Here is a 22,465-nt window from a genome sequence, read left to right as displayed (position 1 = left end):
CATTTGTTTCCAGTTTTTGCTGTTACGGTGCTGTAGCAAAGTCATCTTATACACATCTCTTTTTTATACTAATATTTTGTTTTTTTTTTTTTAATTTTTTTTTTCAACGTTTTTAATTTATTTTTGGGACAGAGAGAGACAGAGCATGAACGGGGGAGGGGCAGAGAGAGAGGGAGACACAGAATCGGAAACAGGCTCCAGGCTCCGAGCCATCAGCCCAGAGCCTGACGCGGGGCTCGAACTCACGGACCGCGAGATCGTGACCTGGCTGAAGTCGGACGCTTAACCGACTGCGCCATCCAGGCGCCCCTATACTAATATTTTGAAAGTATAGCATAAATAATGAGATTTCTATGTAATAAGTTTCCCCAGGGTAATTAAAAATTGGCCTTAGAGCTTAACTTTTATAACTATTTGTTGTCCCATGATACTTTTCTATTTTAATTTTTTGAGTAGGTAGTACCTTTCATGTGTTCCAGATACATAAAAAGTTTAAAACTGTGTATAGCAAGTCTCCACCCAGTTCTCCACCCCCCATCTTCCCCCGCCCCCCACGAACTTTTAGAGTTTCTCTATACACATACAGGCAACCACTAATTTTTAATACCCCTGCCACAGAAACTAGCATACTGGTTTGCAGTCTCCTGCACCTTGCGTTTACACTTTACATCTTTTATAGTTTTGACAGAGTTCTAATATCTTTTCATTTTGTATGAAGGAAAAATGCCTTTTATTTCATTTTCTCAGGAATAAAACCACCTAGCCAGCACAATCCCTAGTGGAACATTTACAGGCCCCTCCCAACAAATCCAGAACTGCAGTGACACAGTGATGAATAAGATGTGTTTCTGCCATTTAGGCGTCCTGAGTCGAGTTAAAGAACAGATAATAGACTTGTTCAGTTTCACCGAGTGATGTAATAGGTCAAAGCACCCCGAATTTTGCTTTCACACATGAATTAATGCTATGGAAGGATTCGCCTACATAGATACAGTTGCAAGTCTTGAATAAACTAGAAGAAAAGCACATGAATCTCATTTATTTTTTTTTTAATGTTTTGATTTTTGAGACAGAAACAGCATGAGCGGGGGACGGGCAGAGAGAGAGGGAGACGGAATCCGAGGCAGGCCCCAGGCTGCGAGCTGTCAGCACAGAGGCGGAGGCGGGGCTCAAACTCAGACTGTGAGATCATGACCTGAGCTGAAGTCGGACGCTCCACCGACTGAGCCACCCAGGCGCCCTGGCTCCCATTTATTTTAAGGTAGTGTTCCTTTTCATGTTTTGTCTGAAAGCACAACAAAATCCTCGCCAAGTTATAAATATGACCCTCACAGAGGTATGCTGTTTAGAGACTGGCAAGTGCCTTTCAATGATCCCCCATCTTAGTGTGCAGTGCTTATTTCTGCCGGAAGAGGGAACCCTAGGACAGGCTTCGGTTTAGTCGTGAGGCCCGCAGCGCCTCCAAGCGGTTGTGGTTGACCAAGCAATTTATGTTTTTGCCTTTCTCCCTGGTGAGGCTTTTAACTGTCTCACCCTTTCCGTCCCCCCACCCCCTTCACCCACCCACCCCCGCCCCAATGCCTTATACGTTCTCCTTTTTCTTCCAGTCCTACAGCCACTTCCTTTTCCACCCCAGTTGGAATTACTCCGCAACATCTAATGTAGCCATTATTCAATGTAGGCCCTCTATTTCTGACTCTATCTCATCAGATATAATCCCTCAAAATGCTCTCTTTCCTGCTTCCCTTATCTGCTGGCCACTTTCTTTTCTCCATATGCTTCCTGTCATTTTCCGCCTTTCTCCACTCAAGCTGCTCCTTGTTTCTAAAATACCACCAACCCCGACCTCAACAAATCAAATCGTATCCGTCCAGGCCTGCTTCAAAGGTTGGTTGCACAAAGCCTTCCTTGACTGTCCTGACTGGACATCATCTGAAGTCCCTGAAATCTAGCTCTTTCTAGTTTTGTATTGAAGTTCTTTATTCAAACGAGATAAAGCACTTTATTTATCTTTAAATAAGATAAATTTAAATTTAAATAAGACAAATTCTTCCTTTATTTGAGAATAAATAATTACACACAGCAGCAGAGATGATCGGATTGAATGGGAGAAGTTTGGGATCCTACTTATGATCTGATGGTTAGGAGAGGCTTTCCGGGAGGAGACTCCTTAAGTGAGACCTGAAAGATGAGTGGAGGCAGCTTTGCAGAAGGTGGGGCAGCACAAGGTAGTTCAGGAGCCCCGGTATTGGCAGGGTTTGGGATATCTGAGGAACAGAGAGACCAGCATGGCTGGAGTGCAATAAGCGAGTGGAGAGACGGGGCCGGAGGGCTTTCAACAGATACACTAAATGCTTGGTCTGGAAGGGGTACCAGGCATCAGCTTTAAAAAAACAAAACAAAACAAAACAAAACAAAACAAAACAAAACACAAACAACCCTCTCCTAGTGGATCTAAAAGTGAAGCCAGGGTTGGGAACCACTGTTGTAAACTGTTGCTATCATTTAATGGGTGGAATACCTTTTAATCAAACTGGTACCAAAGAATTGTATTAAGGAAGTTCAAATGTATTTAAAACATTTTTTAAATTATTTTATGAAAAAAAAATGTTTAAGGTTTATTTATTTTTGAGAGAGAGAGACGGAGTGCAAGCGGGAGAGGGGCAGAGAAAGAGAGGGAGACACAGAATCTGAAGCAGGCTGCAGGCTCTGAGCTGTCAGCACAGAGTCCGATGTGGGGCTTGAACCCACAAAATGCGAGATCATGACCTGAGCTGAAGTCTGGTGCTTAACCGACTGAGCCACCCAGGCACCCCTATTATTTTATTTTCTTAAGTATATTTACTTTGAGAGAGAAAGAGTGAGTGGGGGAGCGGCATGGGGGGGGGGAGAGAGAAAATACCAAGCAGGTTCTGCACTGTCAGCACAGAGCCTGATGTGGGGCTTGAACCCATGAACCCTGAGATCATGACCTGGTCCAAAACCAAGAGTTGGATGGCTCAACCCACTGAGCCACTCAAGGTTCCCCCTCTACCAGTTACTATTGGGAATCCTATTTTTAGCAACTGTTGGTATCTACTCAGTTAAAACTTTTTTGAGCCCCTACTGTATCAGAATGTTTCCTATAATAGAAAACTCAACCGGCTGGTCTAAACCTTAGGGAAATACATTATCTTTATAACAAGACACTCAGAGCCAGGACTCTGGCCTCCTCTGTGTTGCCTTTTTTTCTCGGGTGGTCAGCAAGATGGCTGAGCGGTTCCGGACATCACATACAGATCAGACAATGTCCACGGGAAGAAAAAGTGACACATCTCGTTCCTGTGACTCTTATTAGAAACAAAACAAAACAAAAAAAATCTTTCCTGGATGTCCCCATGGCAGACGTGCCTTCATTGCCCAGAATAGGACTATCTGTTCATTCATTTTATTGTTGTTGAAACTGTAGAATCTATTTTTAAGATTTTTAGTTGTTCTTATTGTGTTTCTTCTTCTTGTGGTTGGAATATAAACAATGATTAGGACATTTATCTCTCAGAGATGGTTATAGTAAACAGGACATATTGGGGCACCTGGCTGGCTCAGTTGGTGGAGCGTGATACTCTTGATCTCAGGGTTGGAAGTTCGAGCCCCATGTTGGGTGCAGAGATTACTTTAAAAATAAAATCTTGGTGGGGCGCCTGGGTGGCGCAGTCGGTTAAGCGTCCGACTTCAGCCAGGTCGCGATCTCACGGTCCGTGAGTTTGAGCCCCGCGTCAGGCTCTGGGCTGATGGCTCGGAGCCTGGAGCCTGTTTCCGATTCTGTGTCTCCCTCTCTCTCTGCCCCTCCCCCGTTCATGCTCTGTCTCTCTCTGTCCCAAAAATAAAATAAAAAACGTTGAAAAAATAAAATAAAAAAAAATAAAATCTTGGGGTGCTTGGGTGGCTTAGTTGTTTCAGCGTCTGACTCTTGATTTTGGCTCAGGTGATGATGTCACTATTTGTGAGATCGAGTCCCATGTGGGACTCCACGCTGACAATGTGGAGCCTGCTTGGGATTCTCTCTCTCCCTCTCTCTCTGCCCCTCTCCTGCTCATTCTCTCCACCCTCCCCCAAATAAATAAACATTAAAAAAATCAAAATCTTAAAAAAAATAAACAGGACATATTTACAAACCATCAAATGAATCTTAAAATGTGTTGAAAACCCGAGCTCTATGGAATGAAGAGTGGAACCTATCAAGATGGACTATGGCAGGGGAGTGGCCAATTCAGATGTAGGCAGGAGGGAGCAGGGAGGTGGACCCCCAGAGTCTGGGTGAACCAATGTGGAAGGGTCAGTATTTCCTTTAAGCCCATATGACAATAGTCTGTGCTGCATTGTGTATGACTGCCTTGAGGAAGACCTTCCTAAGTTGCTTTTTAAAAAAATGTTTGTTTGTTTGTTTGTTTGTTTGTTTGTTTAGAGAAGGCCATGAGTGGGGGAGAGGAGAGAGAGAGGGAGAGAGGGAATTCCAAGCAGGCTCTGCACTGCCAGCATGGAACCCGACTCGGGACGTGATCCCACGAATTGTGAGATCATGACCTGAGCCGAATTCGAGAGTCAGACCAGTGGATCTGGTTTGGGTCTCTGATGATGTTGCAGGTCTTACATGAAGGCTTGGTAAGCCAACATGGCTGCTGGCCTCCCCCAGAGTGAGTCATTCAAGCAAATAGTGGAGGAGGCGCTGTCTTTTATGATCTAGCCTTGGAAGTCACACACCTACATTTCTACAATATCCTATTGGTTACACAGGTCAGCCCTGCCCACTGTGGAAGGGGACAGCACAGGGTATAAATACCAGGAGGTGGGGGCCACTGGAATCATCTTGGAGGTAGACGCCATCCCCGTATTGAGTCCCTGATCGATTATTATCTGGCCTTGTTCAAAATCAATGAAATCAATTTCATATTGCCTTGGTCTTCAGTATTTTCTTTTGAAGAGATGTTACAAATTCCCAACGATCATGCTTCTGTTTAAAGAAAACCTGGTTTGATACCTAATGATTTTTACGTTATGTATTTCACGTAGGACGTCATCAGAATTCATTTTTCTTTCTTTCCAGGGTCATATTGTCAATGAGATTCGATAGACCCAGTTGCTGGGGTTTTTAAGGCCTGCTACATTGCTTGAGAGTCTAAAAAAGTACACTGTATCCAATATATGAAAACTTGACTTTGAGAATTTTAGGATTGAGGAGGGGGCCAGGCTGGCTCAGTCAGTGGAATGTGTGTGTGACTCTTGATCTCAGGGTTGTGGGTTCGAACTCCATGGTGGGTGTACAGATTACTTAAAAATAAAATCCTAAAATAAATAAATAAATAAGTAAATAAATAAGTAAACAAACAAACAAACAAACAAATAAATAAAAATTAAAGCAAAACAGTAAAAGTTACCCACATTAGATACAATTCCCTACTTCAGACTTGAGGTGAGCATCACTTTGTGTCACCTTGTGTAGCTACTAAAATGTTTATTTATTTATTCTAAGATTTTATTTTTAAGTAATCTCTATGCCCCATGTGGGGCTCAAACTCACAACCCTGAGTTCAAAGGTGGGTACATTTTAATGTAAGATCCAATATGGAATATTTAGTATTTGGTTGTGGCATCCGAAGTAAAAATGGCTAGCCCCCCCCCCCCCCGTCTTGTTTTTCTTTCATTAAAAAACAATACTTGACAACAGATTAGACATTTTTGCCCCAAGGATTTCCTGGCCACAAGAGAATCCTGAAAGTTTGGGAATAAATGATTTACGGCACCCACATGCCGAGTCGAGGCTGAAGGGAAGAAAAGTTCTGGGGAGATCACTTCGTGCGTCTGCCCAGGACGCTGCCGTATTTATTAGGTGTGAGATGTAGTTTCTCATGCACTCCTCATTTTGTACTTCCCCTAAGTACGACGGCTCTAGAAATGCTTAAATGACCCCAACTGGGTCTTCTTATTCGCTTGAAAAGAAAACAAGATTAAGGACCGGGTTCTTGTGTTAGGTGTAGAACCAGCAGAGAGAGCCAAATATTATCTTCTGCCTTGAGACAAGTCTGCATGGATCTGAACAATTAGTAAAGTGATGGGGTTTTATGATCAAAGGCCTTTGATGAGTAATAAGGATGCTTTTAAAAATACAAAATAAAAAATATTTTTAAAAAATTTTAAAAATGTTTATTTTTGAGAGAGAGAGAAAGAGAGTGAACGCAGGGGAGGGGCAGAGAGAGAGGGAGACAGAGGATCCGAAGCAGGCTCCATGCTGTCAGCGCAGAGCCCGACATGGGGCTCAAACCCACAAACCATGAGATCATGGCCCAAGTCACAGATGGATGCTTAACTGACTGAGCCACCCAGGTGCTCCTTTTGCTTGCTTGCTTGCTTTCTTTCTTTCTTTCTTTCTTTCTTTCTTTCTTTCTTTCTGATTTTTTTTAATGTTTATTTATTTATTTTTGAGAAAGAGAGCACAAGCAGGGGAGGGGAAGAGAGAGAGGGAGACACAGAATCCGAAGCAGGCTCCAGACCGAGCTGTCAGCACAGAGCCCGACGCGGGGCTCGAACCCACGGGCCACGAGATCATGACCTGAGCTAAAGTCGGACGCTGAACCGACAGAGCCACCCGGGCGCCCCTATTTACCTTTAAATTAGTTAAAATTTAACAAAATGAGTTCCTCAATTGCACCAGCCACATTTCAAGTGTCCAGTAGAAAGGTTGGATTTGGGCTAATATACTGGACAGCGCAGACAGAGACGAGTCCATGATCACAGAAGGTTCTGCTGGATGGGTGCCAGTGTAGACGAGCCGTAATTTAGTTAAGCAATCCCCTATTGTTGGACATTCATGTTGTTTCCGATACTTTGATTCTATCAACACTGTGACAAAGACTGTTGTTAGCACAGATCTCTGCCCACCTGTGCATGTATATCTGAAAAACCAACTTCTCAAGGCAACTTGCTGGGTCAAAGGGCATATACATTTTAAATTTGCACAGGCTTTGCTGAATCCCCCTGCAAAGAGGTGACAGAAATGTGCACTCCTGCCACCGATTGCCAAGAGCGCCTGGTTCCCCACATGTGAGCCAGCACGGGGCTTCTCGAACTTTGATCTTGGCTTGGTGAATGATGGGATCTTAGAACAGCTTTAATTCAGACACTATTTTAAGTTTCCCCCAACGTAAGAAGGACCTCATTCACGATTTCACGCGACAAAATCCACTCTCGAGGCGAAAAACGTTTCTCGAAGCCCTTTGTGGATCAGTTGGGGACTTTGGCCTTCAGGAGGGCGTTGGATGTTTATGTTGATTGCCTCACCTGTCATTAGGTGTTGAACTGTGTGCTAATTATTAGCTACGGTGGATGGAGAAGCAGAGGCAAGATCGGATATGGAGTGCTCGAAGCTATTGACCAACTATAAGGGTACCCGGGTGTCACTTTCAAAGAAAACGTGTGATGTTTCTCAGTGAGACTTAGTTTTCAGGTACAGCCTGTTCATTTGCCTGAAGCAGTAAAGGGCTGTCACCTGGCCCTTATCCTCAGCGACTGCTCGACTGATCTGCTCTGGGGACCCAAGATTTCTGCAGCCATGGCTACGCAGGACCCTTGACTTCAGCTAAACTGTGTAACACTTAAAGATAATTATGGTACGCCCGTGTTTACACCAGCACTGTTCCAGCAGCCAAAAGGTGGCAACAGCCCAGACTTCCATCAAGGGATGAACAGAGCAGCAAAACCTCATCTACCCATGCGCCGGAATAGGAAACAGCCACCAAGGGGAAGGGGACTCCAACACCTGCTACAGCATGGACGAATCCGGAGGGCATCACGCTAGGTGAAATATGCCAGTGACAAAGGGCAGCTACTGGCTGATTCCACGTACATGAGGTCCCCAGAGGAGTCACATTCACAGGGACAGAAAGCAGGACGGTGGGCACTAGGGGCTGGCGGGGGGCGGGGTGGGGGGGACTGGGGAGTCAGTGTTTCATGGGGACAGAGTCTGAGTTCGGGAAGATGAAAGAACTCTGGAGACGCACGGAGGTGACGGCCACACAACAGCAGGCATGTACTTCGTGCCGTGAACCGTACGCTTAAAAATGCTCCAAGCAGGGGAAAAAATATACATGCGGAGGCAGGACGTGGAACAGAGTTTAGGTGATAGATGGAGAACCTGAGAGCGGTCGCAGAGCCTTTCATGTGGGAAGATTTTTATTTGTATTTTACCTTTTAAGGCGTTTATTTCTTTTTGTGAGAGAGAGGGAGAGAGCGATCAAACAGGGGAGAGGCAGAGAGAGAGGGGGGACAGAGGAGCCGAAGCCGGCTCCACACTGACAGCAGGGAACCCGACCTGTGGCTCAAACTCACCAGCCGTGAGATCGTGACCTGAGCCAAAGTTGGATGCCTAACTCACTGAGCCACCCAGGCGCCCCAGACTTTTATTTATTTGTTGTTACTATTATTTTAATGTTTTATTTATGTTTGAAAGGGCTCAAGCTGGGGAGGGGCAGAGAGAGAAGGGGACACAGGGTCTGAAGCAGGCTGTGCGCTGAGAGCCCTAAGCGGGGCTCGAACTCACCAACCGCAAGATCGCGACCTGAGCCACAAGGGGGCGCAAGGAGGCGGCCGAACACCCCAGAAAGGGGGTGAGCAAGGCCCGTCTCCCTTCCTCCCTTCCTCATTCCATTTCCTCCTGCTTTTTGTTTTTGTTTTTTGTTAATAGCCCTTATTTTTTAGAGCAGTTTCAGGCTCACAGCAAAGTTTGACGGGAGGTACAGGGCGTTTCCATACACGCTGCCCCCCACAGCCTCGCCGCTATTCGCGTCCCCCAGCAGAGTGGTATCCCCCCCTTCTTAACCTTGGGGTGACATTCACGGAACACACAAAGCGCCGTTTCAACCGTGGTGGAGCGCACAACCCAGCGGGGTTTCATCCGTTCACGACATTGTGCAACCATCGCCTCTCTCTGGCTCCGGAACATTTCGTCACTCGGAAAGGAAACTTCGTACCCGCCAAGGGGTCACCTCTGCTGTCTCTCCCCCGGCTCCCGGCAGCACCAGCCTGGGCTTTCTTTCTTTTCTTTTCTTTTTTTTTAAGTCCTTTTTCAATGTTTATTTATGTTTCAGAGAGAGTGTGAGTGGGGTAGGAGCAGAGGGAGACCGAGACGCAGAATCAGAAGCCGGCTCCGGGCTCTGAGCGGTCAGCACAAGGCTGGTGTGGGGTTTGAACTTGAGAGCTGTGAGACCATGATCTGAGCCGAAGTCAAGAGTCAGACATTTAACCAACCGAGCCACCCAGGTGCCCCTAAGATGTTATTTTTTTAAGTAATTTCTAACATCCAACATGAGGCTTGAACTCCGGACCCTGGGATCAAGAATTGCTCGTTCAGGGGGTGCCTGGGTGGCTGTCTGTTAAGCATCCGACTTCGGCTCAGGTCATATTCTAACCGTTCGCAGGTTCGAGCCCCACATCGGGCTCTATGCTGATGGCTCAGAGCCTGGAGCCTGCTTCGGATTCCGTATCCCCCCCCCCCCCCCCCCCGCCTCTCTCCCACTCAAGCTCCGTGTCTTTCTCTCCCAAAAATAAATAAACATTAATTTTTTTTTTTTTTTTTTAAGAATTGCATGCTCTACCTACTGAGCCAACCAGATGCCCCTCCACCGTTCTTTAAAAGCAAGGGCCTCAGGGTGCCTGGGGGGCTCGGTCCCTTAAGTCTCCAACCTTGACTTCCGCTGAGGTCACGATCTCATGGTTTTCAGTTTTGAGCCCCGCACTGGGCCCTGCCCTGAGAGTCCGGAGCCTGCTTGGGATTCTCTTTCTCTCTCTCTCTGCCCCTCCCCTGCCTGTGTGTGCTCTCACTTTCTCAAAATCAGTAAATAAACTTAAAAAATAAAAATAAAAGCAGGAGCCTCACCTGCCTTTTCGTTGCCGTATCTCCGGGGCCACAAACAGGGCTTGGCGATAGTAGTCACTCAATAAAAGTCTGTGAAATAAGTTGGTTCCAACTTGGGGAGACATTCTTACTACAACTTCAAGCCTTTTTTAAAAAAGTTTTTAGGGGCGCCTGGGTGGCGCAGTCGGTTAAGCGTCCGACTTCAGCCAGGTCACGATCTCGCGGTCCGTGAGTTCGAGCCCCGCGGCGGGCTCTGGGCTGATGGCTCAGAGCCTGGAGCCTGTTTCCGATTCTGTGTCTCCCTCTCTCTCTGCCCCTCCCCCGTTCATGCTCTGTCTCTCTCTGTCCCAAAAATAAATTTAAAAAAAAAAAAAAAAAAGTTTTTATTTATTTAATTCGAGAGAGAGAGAGCGAGCATACGAGCAGGAGAGGGGCAGAGAGAGGGGGAGAGAGAATCCCAAGCAGGCTCCGCACCGTCAGCGCCTGACGCGGGGCTCGAACTCCCCAACCGCGAGATCAGGACCTGAGCCCAAATCGAGAGTTGGATACTTAACCGACCGAGCCACCCAGGTGTCCCTACAAGTTTGAGTCTTGTTATCATCCTGAAATACAGTTCCTCATTTCAAAAAATTCTTTATTAGTTATTAGAATAACGGGCATGGTACTGGACAGAGGCGTCGGTCAGTAATAATGTATTTTTTTTAAGGTCTTATTTTATTTATTTTATTTATTTATTTATTTTTTTAATTTTTTTTTCAACGTTTTTAATTTATTTTTGGGACAGAGAGAGACAGAGCATGAACGGGGGAGGGGCAGAGAGAGAGGGAGACACAGAATCGGAAACAGGCTCCAGCCTCCGAGCCATCAGCCCAGAGCCTGACGCGGGGCTCGAACTCACAGACCGCGAGATCGTGACCTGGCTGAAGTCGGATGCTTAACCGACTGCGCCACCCAGGCGCCCCTTTAAGGTCTTATTTTTAAATAATCTCCATACCTGATGTGGAGCTCGCACTCAGGACCCCAAGATCAGGAGTCACCTGCTCTACTGCGCAGCCAGCCGGGCGCCCCGGATACTGCATTTCCCAAACAAGCAGAGACAGTACGGCCACATGATGCCTGATCTAATTTATATGAAATGTCCAGAATCGGCAAATCCATCGGGACAGGAAGTAGCCTGGTGGGTGCCAGGGTCTGGGGTGGGGTGGGGTGGGGTGGGGGTGGGGGTGGAGCAGGCAGTAACGTTAATGGGGGCGGGGTTTGATCTGGGGTGATGAAAAGTCTCGGAAATAGACAGAAATGGGGTTGCACAGCGTCGTGGAAGGACTGGATGCCCCCGAACTGTTCGTAGGAAAATGTTACTTTTCTGTCGCTTCACCTCAACTGAAAGAAAGAAGCCAGTCACCAAAGGCAACTACCGCCTGATTCCACTTATATGAAGTGTCTAAAGTAGCCGAACTCATTGAAACACAAAGCAGGGTGGCGGTTGCCAGGGGCTGGGGAAGGGAGGAAGCGGGGGGTGTTGTTTATGGGGACAGAGCTTTACTTTTGTGAGATGCAGAAGTTCTGGACCTCTGTGTCCAGCCACGTGAATGTACTTAACAGCACTGAACTGCGCGCTTAAAAAGAGTTAAGATGTTAAATTTATGTCTTTTTTTTCTTGGTACCATTTTCAAAAAAAAAACAAGCAGAAAGAAATACGTCACAATAGGAAGACTTATTAGGTCTGGGTGCTAGGTACCCGGTGTGCATGATGCTATACTATATAGCATACTTTTAAGATATTTCACAATTAGGAAAAAAAAATCTGAAAGTATTTCCTTGAGATACAGGGGCAAAAACTGATGTAGAATTTTTTTTTGAGCTTTTGTGCAAATCTTTAGACTTGAACAGCAGCCGTAGGGCTTTACTTATCCTTTAAATTATATTTTTAAACGCTGATTTTTTTTTAAGTTTATTTATTTCATTTTGGAAGAGAGAGAGAGAGAGAGAGAGAGCATGCGTGGGAGAGGGGCAGAGAGGGAGGGAGAGAGTCCCAATAGGCTCAGCGCTGAGCTGTCAGTTCTGGAGCCCAACGCGGGGCTCGAACTCACAAACACTGAGATCGTGACCTGAGCCAATATCAAGAGTCGGATGCTTGACCGATGGAACCAACCAGGCGCCCCCGTAAAAGATGGCCCTTTAATTCTATTTATGAGGTATTAAAAGCATACCTAATATACACACATAATGAAAATGATTCCGCAGGATTGCTTAGTTATCTGTCGCTGCTTAATAAACCGTTCCGGACTTGGGGGCAGGACATCACGCCGTCCAACGATTGTGTGGCTCGGCTCTGGGGGTGACCGGGCTCAGCAGGGTGGTCCCTGCGCAGCTTTGTCGGGTGCTTGGGTCAGAAGTGGCTGCGGAAATCAAGAAGCCCCCTCCCTCGCACAGCTGGCAGTTGGTGCTGGTTTGGGCTGGGTCCTCGGTGGCGGTTGTTGGCTAGAACACAGCACAGAGCATCGGCACTTGGTCTGGGGTCCAAGAGCGAGCAGCCCGTGAGAGCCAGGCGGACCTCATCGCCTGTGCCACATCCTGTTCATTAGAAAAGAGCACAGCTAGAAGGTGCAGGGTTAAGGCTATCTTGAACTTCTTCATCTTGGAAAACAGAAGCTCATTAAACATGAACTTCTCGCTCCCGCTCCCCCAGACCCTGGCGCCCCCCCCCCCCGCCCCCCAGACTGTAAATCTGACTGCTCACGTAACGGGAATCCGTATTTGACTTTTGTGACTGGCCTATTTCACTTAGCATAATGTTCTCGAGGTTCGTTCCTGTTGTAGGAGGTGACGGAATTTTATTCCCAACTTTTAAAAAATGTTTTATTTATTTCGGAGAGAGAGAGAGAGAGACAGAGCGCTAGCGGGGCTCGAACCCATGAACCGTGAGATCGTGACCTGGGCCGAAGTCGGACGCTTAACCGACTGAGCCCCCCCGGGCGCCCCATTCCAAATTTCCAAGGCTGGATAATATTCCACTGTATGGCTGGAGCACATCGTGCTGAGCCATTCGTCCGTCAGCGGGCGCAGGGGTTGCTCCCACCTCTCAGGTATTGTGAATAACGCTGCTGTGAACACGCGTGTGTGACTCTCTCTTTGAGATCCTTCTCTGAGTTCTTCGGGGTGTATACCTAGAAGTGGGATTGCTGGATTCCCGTTTTCTCCACGCCCTTGGCTGTGCTGGTTGTTTTCTCTCTTTTGGGTGGTAGCCATCCTGATGGGTGTGAGGTCAGATCTCACCGATTGGCATTTTGCTGATAATTAGCGATACGGAGAATCCTTCTATGTGCTTGTCGACCCACTTGTACATCATTTTTGGAGAAATTCCTACTCAAGTCCTTTGTTCATTTTTTTTTTTCAATGTTTTTTTTTTTTTTTTTTTTAATTTATTTTTGGGACAGAGAGAGACAGAGCATGAACGGGGGAGGGGCAGAGAGAGAGGGAGACACAGAATCGGAAACAGGCTCCAGGCTCCGAGCCATCAGCCCAGAGCCTGACGCGGGGCTCGAACTCACAGACCGCGAGATCGTGACCTGGCTGAAGTCGGATGCTTAACCGACTGCGCCACCCAGGCGCCCCCTTTGTTCATTTTTTGACCGGGTTCTTTGATTTGTTGTTGTTGAGTTGCAGGAGCTTTGTATATATTCTAGATATTAACCCCTTATCTGACACATGACTTGCAAATATTTTCTTCCATTCTGTTAGGTTGCCTTTTCACCCTGTTGACTATGTCCTTTCATGCAAAATAGGCTTCGCTTTTTCTGGAGAACTGCCACAGGCTGCAGAGATACGTGTTAAAGCCACACAAGTATAAACAGGTTTGGGCAGAAAATAAGTCTTGCCCTGCCCTGGCTGCCCCCCTCGAAGGCAGCGTCTAGTACCAGGTTCTTCTGTGGCTTTCCAGAAGCTTTCCTTGAGGCTTTGAGATGTAAAATTACCATAGGGATTGTACAGGGCTCATATTCAGACGAACTGCAAAGTTGACCTTTCCTCATAGGGTTTGGAGAGCTTGTGTTCTTGGCTTGAAAGGTGCTTGCTTTCTTTTTTTCTTTTTTCTTTTGTTTGTTTTTAATGTTTATTTATTTTTGAGAGACAGACAGAGCATGAGTGGGGGAGGGGCAGAGAGAGACCAACAGACAGACACAGAATCCCAAGCAGGCTCCAGGCTCTGAGCTGTCAGCACAGAGCCCGACGCGGGGCTCGAACCCACGAACTGTGACATCATGACCTGAGCCAAAGTGGGATGCTTAACTGACCGAGCCCCCCTGGCGTCCCAAAAGGTGCTTTCTTAAAGAAGAGAGTGTTTGCTCGGAACAGCGTCTGAGTTACTGTTCTGCAGGAAGATAAGAGTTTGTGTTTTGTTTTACTCGAACTCAGTTCCTCTTGTCAGTCCTGTGCTGGGGAAAACTCACTTCGGTTCTTTGTTTTTCAGAAATTCCAAGGAACATGAAACGTGCCAACAGGAAGACAGCAAAAGTGCTGACCTTCCCCCAGATTCTTCTTCAATCAGAAACTGGTAGGATATCAGCCATTGGGGCAGGTGGGCGGAAGGGAATATAGCGTGGGGAGATTAAGAATTAGCCTCCGGTTACTGTTTGCCGCTTTCCCTTTGAGCTTTGGAGACACCTGAGTTTCAGGGGGCATCTGGCTGTCCAGCTAGAGCTGATGTGTCACAACAGAAATGATTCCGTGTCTCTGGGGGCCAGAAGTGGGTAATCAAGGTGAGGGCAGGGCGGGTGCTGCTGGGGGCGGGGGGGGGGTGGATGGTGGAGGGAAGACCCAATTCTGAAGCCACCGCAGATGGAGGGAAATCAAAGAATTCAAGACCTATCCGTGCAGGAGAAATCTTAGATTCGATGGGGAGGGGCCGTGGAAGGAGAAGGAAGAGAAAAAGAGCTCGACTCCCTGCTGTCACCCGCACAGCAAAGCTCAGAGGGTGCGGGTGTCTTGTTTCTTTCCGTGGAGGCTCCTGAGGATTGAGTTTCAGGAGCTGGATTCCCATACGGTGGTAAACACGTTGCCGAAATAAACACCTTCCTACCTGACAACTTTCTCCCTTTCCGGTGCGGGGGCAGGGCCGGGACAGGGGAGCTGGAAGCAAAATGCACTTTTCCCACGGAGCCAGATTGCACTAACCGCGGCTCGGGGCGGGGGCCCTTGGGAGCCAACACCAAGTGCAGAATCAGGTGCCCGGCCGCCTTAGATCTCAGCCGCCTCAAGGAGAGGGCGGAAAGGGAGACAGCCTCGGGCTTGTCTCAGTGAGAAGGAGCTGGAGAATAGGTCAGCGTGGGAGTCCCTCCTGACATTTGGGCTTCTGGAAGGTCCTTCTCCCCCCTCCCATGGCCTATTTGGAGTGTTCGTCAGAAGCCTCTGGAAGGCATGTGAAAACACAGATCCCTGGACCTTGCTCGGCATGCCTGAGAGCCCCCGGGATTCTGGTGTTCAGCCAGATTTGAGGTTAACAGCCCAGTTCCTCCTTGTCTATCAGAGGGCGACCCAGAAAGCCTTCCCTGACCTCTCCCGCTGGGGTCAGGTCCCCTATTCAGTCACTCACTCACTCATTCATTCATTCCACAGACCATCACACCCCTAGCACACTGTGGGCCCTGGTGTGAGGACAGGCATACTGGTGAAGGAGACAGACAGAATCAGGCCGGACAATATCCGGGTGTCGCGGAAATAAAACAGGATGATGTGATAAGGAGTGTTTCTTTAGATGCGCCGGCCAGGGGACGCCTCTCTGAGGAGGTGACATTGGAGCTGGACCTCGAAGGAGCTGCTGTGGAGACCAGTGATGAGTGTTTAAAGCGGTGAGCCCAGCACGTGCCAAGGTCCTGTGGTGGGTGCAAGCCGGGCACATCAGAAGATCCACCAGAGGCTTAGGGTGGCTGCAGCTCAGGGAGTGAGGGGCGGGGAGAGGTGGAGGAGGGAGGTGGCCCAGGCCCAGGGCCTTGTGGGCCCCAGGGAGGGCTGGAGGCTTTATGCCCGGGCAACGGGCACCGACGGGAAACCAGGACGGGGTTTAGGCAGGAAGTAATTCGATCCTGCTTGCTTTGACAAAGGGCCACTCTGTCACCTCTGTAATACACCCTCACTGAAGCGGACTCCTTTCCCTGAGAGCGTTTTTCTTAGGTGCCAGTATAGACTCACCGGTGTGAGAGTAATATCTTTGTCCCTACGGGTCTGGAACCTGTACGAGGCCGCGGCTGATGGGCCCCGTGTCTCCCTTGCCCGTAAGAAATGCTCAGTAGACACAGTTAAACCGACGGCCCTGTGAATGTCCAGCGGTCCCCCCCACCTTGCCCTGCTGCCCCGGGCCCTCTCCCCTCCCCCCCTCCCCTCCCCCCCTCCCCCCCCCCCCCCCCCCGCCCCGGCCTCTCTCTCCTCCCCCCCTCCGCCCGCCAGCACCACCCTGTCCCTGGCAAAAAGCAGTTTCGGATGCTGGCAGTTGTGTCCGGAATGGTGTTGCCATCCCTCGCTTGCTAGATCATATTTTTGGAAGCTGCTTCTATCTAGGTTCCAGCCGCCTCCGACATACAGTCTGGTGGCCAAGGACAGTCTCCCCCTCGGGGAAGAAACCGGCAACTTTGCTGTTCTACGGTTGAGCGAATTTTTAAAGCAGGCGGCGGGCTTTTCCTGTCCCAAAGGATTCTCTGTCCCGACACTGGCCTGCTGTGCCTGGCTGCCCAGGGACTGTCGTCTTGCCCTGATGCTGCGGGACGTGTCCCCGTGCCTCAGCGGGCCCCGGGCAGAGGAGGGCAGGCTGCTGCCCTTTTCTGGGCGGGGCAGAAAGTGTTGCTCCGGCAGGACAGACAGCGAGACAGACAAACAGACGGGGGCCGGGTGCAAATGAGCTGTTCAGTCAGGCCGAAGCACGAAAACTTGGCGATCGTTTAACAAGCCAGTGTGGGGTCAGGCCCCCCCGACGGTGAGAGGTTAAGTGGTTCTCTTGAGTTAAAAAGAGAAGCCTGAAAACTCAGCCCAGAGTGTAACAAACCGGCGCTCATACGCTTTGGGCCTGGGAACAAAAGCCCTAAGAAAGAGGGACAGGGAGAGAGAGAGGGAGAGAGAGAGAGAGAGAAGGAGGGGGCAGAGGGAGACTTGGACTGCGAGCCTTTGGTGCACTTCCAGATACTTCCCCGAAAGCTGCTACCACAACCACGCCAGCCTCACGTTGCGCATTTCAGGTCCTTGGACACACGAAGTTCACTCTCACCTCAGGGCCTTTGCACCTGCTGTGCTCGCTTGCCTGGAACCCTTTCCCTGGGTCTTCACGTGGCTGGCTCTTCTCTATGCCGTTCTTTGCTCCCATGTTACCTTCTCGGAGAAGCCCTACCCTCACTCTCTCTATCAAACTGCTCGATGCTGTCTCTTTCTGCGCCTTTAGCATTGTCCGAAATGATGCTGTTTGCTCATTCGTGGACTTGCTTTTGTGTCTGCCCCCACCCGCTGGAATGCACCTCGAGGAGAGGAAGGACCTCTCCCATGAGCTCTCCAGTGCCCAGGACTGTTCTGCCACATAGAGGGCACTCAGTAAACATTCCCCGAACGAATCAATCAATAACGCTGTTGATTGTGGCTGCTGGCTGCTTGCCAGAGGGTTTCATATCTGTATCCATTGAGATGCTTTTGGCTTTTTGCTACTAGAAAGCACCAACCCAAACAGTCGGACAATCAAGGCATTTATTATTTCCGGAGGGGGAGAGTCCTCTGATAGGGCCGCTTTGGGGTTCTCAGTCTCAGTGGCCAAGGACGGGTGTCGCTGAGGACCCAGGCTCTTGCCATCTCCCTGCTCTGGCATTTGCTACACGGCAAGATGACGGTCACCCCCCCAGACGTCTGTCCCACTCAGACGGGATAATACCCGCCACCCTCTTGTCTCATTGGCCAGAATTTGGTCATGTGTCCGTCTTGTCTCTAAGCCAGTCATAGCGAGGCGAATGGTATTCTCCAGACTGGCTCGGCACAATCGGGATCCCCTCCTAGGGGGGCGTGGGGTTCCCCTTTTTGAGCCTCGTGGCCACCCAGAAGAAGGCGGGCACTCTGCATTCAGCAGAGAGGGGGGTGGAGAGGAGTTTGGGGAAGGCGGCCAATGGTGCCTATCACACGCAAGTTTAATGTTCCATTTCATTGTCACAAAGATCGTGTCAGCAATTGACCCCTGAGTGCACCATTTTTTAACACCCCACCCTTTAAACGACAATTATTTTCAGTAAGAATAATTATTTTCTGGATTCCTTCTTTAGTTTCTTTCTTTTTTTAAAGATTTAATTGAAAAAAATTTTAATGTTTATTTTAGAGAGAGAGAGAGAGAGAGAGAGAGAGAGAGAGAACGCAAGCAGGGGAGGGGCAGAGAGAGAAGGAGACACAGAATCCGAAACAAGCTCCAGGCTCTGAGCGGTCAGCACAGAGCCTGACTCGGGGATTAAACTCGCAAACCGTGAGATCATGGCCTGAGCCAAAACCTAGGTGCCCCAACTAACTAGAACTTAAAGAAAAATTTGGAAAAGAAAAAAAGAGTTGCATGCTCCACAGACTGAGCCAGCCAGGTACCTTCCTTTTTTAGTTTTAGACAAACAGAAAGAAGAATACATTTCTATTTTAAAGATGTTTATTAAAATATTGTGTGTGTGTGTGTGTGTGTGTGTGTGTGTATGTGTGGCATCTGAAGTTCTCTGAACTAAATTCTGTATAGAATACCATACTTATTAAAGGGCAAATTGGGGCTCCTGGGTGGCTCAATCAGTTAAGTGTCTGACTTTGGCTCTGGTCATGATCGCACAGTTCACGAGTTCGAGCCCCGCGTCGGGCTCTGTGCTGACAGCTCGGAGCCTGGAGCCTGCTGCAGATTCTGTGTCTCCCTCTCTCTCTGCATGTGCTCTGTCTCTCTCTCTCTCTCCCCAAAATAAATTTATTTATTTTTTTTTTTAATTTTTTTTTTTTCAACATTTTTTATTTATTTTTGGGACAGAGAGAGACAGAGCATGAACGGGGGAGGGGCAGAGAGAGAGGGAGACACAGAATCGGAAACAGGCTCCAGGCTCCGAGCCATCGGCCCAGAGCCTGACGCGGGGCTCGAACTCACGGACCGCGAGATCGTGACCTGGCTGAAGTCGGACGCTTAACCGACTGCGCCACCCAGGCACCCCTCCCCAAAATAAATTTAAACAAAGAAGTAAAGGGCAAGTAACACAAGGATGCTAATTTGAAGCTTCCGCAGATATTGTTAAAACTCAGCAGCAAGGTAGCAATTGTTCAGCATGGGAATTGGTAAGCTTTTTCTGCAAAGGGCCAGAAGGTAAATATTGCAGGCTTTTTGGGCCATAGCGTTTCTGTCACAACTCAACTCTGCCATTGAAGCAAGACAGCAGCGGTCAATGACATGTAGTGAATGGGCTTGGCTGTGTTCCAATAAAACTTCATTTACAAAAACAGGCTGGGGGTCAGATTTGGCTTGTCGTTTGACAATTCCTGGTTTAGAAAACTTAAAGGGTTTTTTTTTCAGGGGCAATATTTTATCACTGACTTTCTTAGAGTTACTGTTGCGCGGTGATAATAAGCAGACTGAAGGGACACCTGGGCGGCTCAGTTGGTTGAGCGTCCGACTCTTGATTTCAGTTCAGGTCATGATCCCGGGGTCGTGGGATCGAGCCCTGCGTTGGGCTGTGTGCTGAGCATGGAGCCTGCTTGGGATTCTTTCTCTTTCTCTCTCTCTCTCTCTCTCTCTCTCTCTCTCTCTTCCTGCTCCTCCCCTGCTCGCACATGCTGTCTCTCTAAAAAAAAAGAAAAGAAAAGAAAAAGCTTGGGGCTCCTGGGTGGCTCAGCTGGTTAAGCATCCAACTCTTGATTTGGGCTCAGCTCACGATCTCAGGGGTCGAGCCCCGCATCAGGCTCTGTGTTGACAGGGCAGAGCTTACTTGGGATCCTCTCTCTCTCAAATTAATAAATAAACTTAAAAAAAGAAAAGAAGCAGGCCGAGCGGGTTTTATTATTGTTTTTAAATTATCTAGAAGCAATGCATTGTGGGGGACTGGATCCATGGTCTCAGCCTCGTCTTACAGAGGGGGCACTCGGGTCTTAGAGGGGCGTCCCGGGCTTGGGGGGGGGAATGCCTGGAAAGCAGCGAGCCCCCATAGCCGGCACGTGTCCTCTTCCTGCCCCCCTGCGTGGCAGGGTCCTCTTTCTGGCACGGTCGCTCAGGGGAGCTAGTGGGCTGCCCCCTCACACTTTGCGGGACTTCCCTCTCTGGCCCAGGACGGGCCCAGGAGGGAGGCGGTCCCTCCAGGGTGGGCTTGGTGACAGTTGGGAGGCCCACGGCCCCTCACTCCCCTCGCCTGGAGGCTGCGGAGAACCTCCCCCCGCCTCCCCCCCCCCCTCCCGGCCCCAAGCCCTTCCCACCATATCTTATCTGCCACCTCCCTCCCCAGTTCTTGATCAAAGATCGACTCTCGGGTCCCTCTTTACAGCTCAGTTTCCTGCCAGCCTCCTAGGACGCTCGGCAAAGCTCTAGGCCACAAGCCCTGCGCGTCGTGGGGGCTCCTTTTCCTTCCCTGTGCGGCTCAGACGTTTACCATCGTGTAGATATGTAGATATCATCGTGTAGATATCAAGCGGGGTCCTCGGCGGTGAGTACGCTCACGTGTCTGTGCAGCGCCACCTCCGTCGACCTCCAGGGCTTTCTCATCCTCCTGATCGGAGACTCCGTGGCCCTGAAACACTGACCCCCCGGTCCCCTCCGCCAGCCCCTGGGGCCCACCACCCCCCCTTGACGTCTCTGCGGACGCGACTCCCCCGGGCGCCTCACACACGTGGGATCATCCCGTATCTGTCCTTGGGCGGCCGGCGCCTTTCATCACGCAGCACACATGTCCTCAAGGTGCGTCCCGGGCGGAGCGGGGTCAGCGCTGCCCTTGTTTTGAAGGCCGAATCATCTTCCACTGCACGTTGGTCCTTCCTCTGTCGATGGACGCTCGGAGCGTTCCCACCCCTTGGCTCTGGATGCCGCGGACACGGGTGGGCGAGGGTCTCTCCAAGCCCCAGCTCTCAGTTCCTCGGGGGATAGGCTCGGAAGGGGAGTTGCTGGGTCAGGTTTAATTTTCCGGAGGAGCCACTACGTTTTTTTCCCCATAGCGGCTGCAGCGTGCACAGTGGTCCCATTTTCTCCGTATCTTCTTTAATATTTGTTATTTCCTGTTTTGCCTTATTTGTTTGTTTATTTATTACATTTATTTACTTACTTACATCGGGCTCCACGCCCGATGTGGGGCTTGAACCCACACCCCCGAGATCGAGACTCCCATGCTCTACGGACTGAGCCGGGAAGGCGCCCCGTGCCTCACCTTTTTAGAGCCTTGTCCTGGTCAGGGGCCATCCTCTTGTCTGCGGCAGGCAGCAAACTACAGGAGGCTTCTGTCCCCTTGTGCGCTGGCAGAAATGGAGCAGAGTTCTTAGCTCACGGCTGCTGGCCCGGTTCTCCCCACGCGCTTCCTTCCACCTTTGTCCTGGAAAGTGGTTTTGTGTTGGAGAATTAGCCCTTGTCAGAGAGGCACTATCTCAAGTCCTGAGAACCAGAGGCAAAGGTACTATTCAGCTGCCAGCTTTTAGAGAAGGAAGGTGGCTGGAGACTGGCAAAGTGTTGAGTGATTCTGCAGGAAGCCGGGATTGCTTGGGGCTGGGCTAAGTCTCCAAGGGGAGGACTGGGCGTTCTGGGGACCTCCACGAATATTTACAAGATTGTAGGGGCATTTTTGCCCATTGACGAGAAACAGCTCTTCAGAAGTCATTTGCATCAGTATGAGAAATTGGCATTTTCATTAAAATCTATCCAGGGGGGCGCCTGGGTGGCGCAGTCGGTTAAGCGGCCGACTTCAGCCAGGTCACGATCTCGCGGTCTGTGAGTTCGAGCCCCGCGTCGGGCTCTGTGCTGACAGCTCGGAGCCTGGAGCCTGTTTCCGATTCTGTGTCTCCCTCTCTCTCTGCCCCTCCCCCGTTCATGCTCTGTCTCTCTCTGTCCCAAAAATAAATAAAAAACGTTGAAAAAAAAAAAAATTAAAATCTATCCAGGAACCCTTCTGCCTCAGGGCCTTTGCACTGGCTCTTCCCTCTGGGAAGCCCTTCCTTAGAAATCTGCATGGCTCCTTCCTGTACCTCCTTTAAGTCTTCGCTCAAATGCCACCTTCTCACAGACGCCCTCCCAATCACCCCATTTAAATGCATTGCCCCCTCCTTACTGGGGGCACTTACACTGCTCTCTTACCCCCCCACCCCCACCCCCAAGCACAGATCGTTCATTAACACAGTGCTGTTCAACAGAAATGCAATGGGAGACAAATCTGCAATTTCAAAGTTTTTAGTAGCTGCTTTTGTTTCTTTTAAAGATTTTATTTTTAAATAGTCTCTACACTCAATGTGGGGCTTGAACTCCCAACCCTGAGATCAAGAGTTGCACACTCCTCTGACTGAGCCGGCCAGGTGCCCCTGCCTATATTTTAAAAGGTGAAAAGAGGCCCACCCGGGTGGTTCAGTCGGTTAAGCGTCTGACTT

The 22,465-nt window shown here is 49.4% G+C and overlaps 1 long non-coding RNA gene across 2 annotated transcripts; it reads left to right on the top strand.

Moving 5' to 3' along the window:
* The first annotated feature begins 319 nt into the window (after positions 1–319).
* On the top strand, positions 320–15,631 carry LOC131489480 (uncharacterized). 2 transcript variants are annotated; one of them, XR_009250586.1, is made up of 4 exons: positions 10,287–10,592; positions 10,855–11,063; positions 14,355–14,438; positions 15,500–15,631. It is a non-coding gene; the product is annotated as an uncharacterized LOC131489480 (long non-coding RNA). The 2 variants fall into 2 exon arrangements; XR_009250587.1 differs by lacking the exons at positions 10,287–10,592; positions 10,855–11,063 and adding an exon at positions 320–1,261.
* Positions 15,632–22,465: the final 6,834 nt, after the last annotated feature.

The sequence above is a fragment of the Neofelis nebulosa genome, chromosome 11, assembly GCF_028018385.1.
Source record: "Neofelis nebulosa isolate mNeoNeb1 chromosome 11, mNeoNeb1.pri, whole genome shotgun sequence".
Classification (NCBI taxonomy): Eukaryota; Metazoa; Chordata; class Mammalia; order Carnivora; family Felidae; genus Neofelis; species Neofelis nebulosa.
The sequence above is the reverse complement of the archived record's forward strand: the minus strand, read 5'-3'. Positions and strand labels throughout refer to the sequence as shown.